This window comes from Galeopterus variegatus, unplaced genomic scaffold, assembly GCF_000696425.1.
Source record: "Galeopterus variegatus unplaced genomic scaffold, G_variegatus-3.0.2 Scaffold245, whole genome shotgun sequence".
Classification (NCBI taxonomy): Eukaryota; Metazoa; Chordata; class Mammalia; order Dermoptera; family Cynocephalidae; genus Galeopterus; species Galeopterus variegatus.
The window spans coordinates 556,872-559,834 of NW_007726356.1; the positions used below are offsets into that span (position 1 = coordinate 556,872).

Genomic DNA, 2,963 nt, shown 5'->3' on the forward strand with positions numbered 1-2,963 from the left:
GCAATTCCACCTACAGAATTTTATCCAACAGTTGAAGATTAGTTAAATTAATTTTGGTACATCCACACAATGAAATATTATGTAGTTACTTAAAATAACGATACTGTCATTAAAAAGAATGTATATTTACATTTTAGGAAAGATACTTCCTCCCTTTGCATGTCTTTCCTTTAAAGCACTGTATCTGCTTATAACTTTATATTTGCTAGTGTGATTTTTTTATCGAACGTCTGACTCTTCCAATGGATTGGGAACTCCATGAGACCAGTGATCATGTCTTATTTTGCTCACTGATGTGTCCTTTGTGCCTTGCACTTGATACGTAGGCAGCTATCTGAAGAATGAATGAGTTTGTGTGAACATTCATGCAATGATGACAAACATCTGGAAAACTTAAATGTTAGGCCGAACTTAGGTGAGAGAGTTACAGATTGGACCTGTGTTTAATTCTCTGCTACCCTGTGACCCTGGGCAAGTTCTTTATCTAAGCCTTGGGTACAATGACAGTAGATCCTCAGTTACCCAATTATATAATTCCTTGTAAATGCTATAGAAATGGTTAAAATTCTAAGCTATGCGAGTATAAAATGTCCTCAACTAGATGACTAATCTAATATTTCCTGGCTGTTATTTTTTTTATTAGTGAACTTCTGCAAGAGTTGGAAAACTGTGAAAATGATCCTGTGGCCATAGCAGAATGTTTTGTGTCCAAGGTAAGCAGGGTTCATTTCTCTGGGCCAGCCCAGATACAGAGTATGGACTGTTTTCATTTTAAAATTAAAACGACTGGTTTGTTCCATATTGGATGAAGTTAGCCACTAATCACTCTCACTTGTTTGTTTTTGGTAATAAGAAAAAATATTGTTACTGGGGAGAGGGAGATGCTAACTTAGTAGCTGTCCTAGAACTTGTATAGTAACTGAGTAATGTTATTCACTCTTTCCTAGGAAAAACTTTAAGTTTGGGAGAGGAGAATCCAGATTAGAAGAGTATTAGAAAAATAAATACGTATAAAATACCATTAAACCAGTTATAAAAATGTTAGAATCTAAATATTTTATATATAATATATGTGGCACTAGCCTGGCCTCTATAATTATCTTTTGGGAGATAAAAAGAAGCAGAATTAATTTCCTACATCTTAAAAATGTACTCTCACTTTTCTGCATTTTTCTTAAGCTGCATTTGATGGTTTAGAAAAATACGAGAAGGATTTGACTTTTAAAGCTAAAATGACAGCAAGTTCATACTCTGAACTCAGATAAAAGATAAAGTTCAAAACATACCCTGCAAGCTTTTACTGAATTACTTGCTCAACATGCTACCAAGTATGTATAGAATCCTGTCTTATTTTAAGTTTCTCTTAATAATTTAAGAGCTTTTGTTTGGAAAAACTCTAGCAGAAATAGTTTTGCAGCAAAGCTTCATGTGGTTTCTGCAGTTATCGTTTGAAATGTACCAAGGTTTAAGCAAAGTTCATAATGGGGCTTTAGGACCAACTGAGAATTAGTGCCTCCTTTAGAGCCCTGGAGTCCAATTGTGAGTTGGGAGGTGTCGCCCCAGCCTGACCTGATTCCATACTTGTTGCACAGGGTCATTTCTGATGGCTGCAATGCATCCAGTTGGCTTTGAGTGCAAACATAACACCCTGGGTTTTATTGAAGCAAAGTTCCCTAAAGGGAATCGATGGACTTGTATCCAAAACTCTAGTGACATTGTGTGCTCACACGTAAAATGTTTGTGCACACATGCTTACACACACAATTCTTTTTTCCAGTTGGCTTTGAGTGCAAACATAACACCCTGGGTTTTATTGAAGCAAAGTTCCCTAAAGGGAATCGATGGACTTGTATCCAAAACTCTACTGACATTGTGTGCTCACACGTAAAATGTTTGTGCACACATGCTTACACACACAATTCTTTTTACAAGTTGCCTGTGTCGTCATTGATTCTCCCCAAAAGTGAGAATTTTAAAAAGAGAAGACAAATGAAAGCGGGAGCAATGGGCACAGTTATATGCCGAGTGTATCAAAGAAGATATGTTAAAATAACCACAGCACGTAAGCCATGTGGTGCTTTCGGAAACGTTTGGGCTTTTACTGCTAACTGTAATCCCAAATTGATTAAAGACGTTCCAGCATATGCTTAGCTCTGGCTTAATTATTCACATAGAAGTTTGTTTATGTGCCGCATTGCCAACTCCCAAATCTTATTTTTCATTGTAATTTTGCCAAGTCTAATTAGAAGGCCGAGTGCAGCCTCCGCACTTTCACGTGGGAGCCGGGACTGGGAGCGAGCCTTTGGTGCTGGCGCAGCCTTCTTTCCCCTCGGCACCCTGAAATTTAGATGTTACGTTTTCTGCAGAGCACCAGCTGCTCATCTCTGGGGAGGAAGGGAAAATTGCTTTAATTGAGAGGCCACTAATGAAAGAGATGAAGCTGGCGGTTGACTTGTGCTTTTATCTGAATCACTGGGGCTTACACAGACTCATCTTTGACCTTGCTTCTGTGGTGTGTTTCGGTTACAGAATTCCTTATCATAAAAGGAGAATACAGTTGCTTTTTACCTGATGTCATAGAAGGGGAATCAGGACTAGAAGTTCTCTTGAGAGACAGAAATAAACATTCCTGCCGGGCAGGCCAAGTCTTCTCCCAGTGTACACTGGTCTGCTCTTAGGACCCTGGAAACACCTGGAATGACTTGTTTCCTGCCTCCACCTCCAGTCTCCCATCCGTCCCCCATCTTGACTGTCATGGGGATGACCTGGGCAACATGTACAAGAAAGACAATTTGTTTTCAGAGCCCCAACCTCCCCTTAGCCCTGCCTGTGCCTCGTGGCACGGCCCCTCCCCGTTGGTGCCTTTCTCCTTTCAGAGCCAACAAGCACATGTGCACACATGCATGTGAACACATGCACTCATACATGCACACACACTCTGCCCACTTATTGAAATTATCCTC

General features: G+C 39.8%; 1 protein-coding gene across 1 annotated transcript in view; it reads left to right on the forward strand.

Annotated features, from left to right (window-relative positions):
* Nucleotides 1-641: 641 nt before the first annotated feature.
* PLEKHG1 (pleckstrin homology domain containing, family G (with RhoGef domain) member 1) overlaps nt 642-2,963 on the forward strand; it is a 45,005-nt gene continuing 42,683 nt past the window's right edge. The window contains exon 1 of the mRNA XM_008566484.1: nt 642-713. The gene's annotated coding sequence lies outside the window, so the exon portion shown is untranslated. The remainder of the gene's footprint in view (nt 714-2,963) is intronic.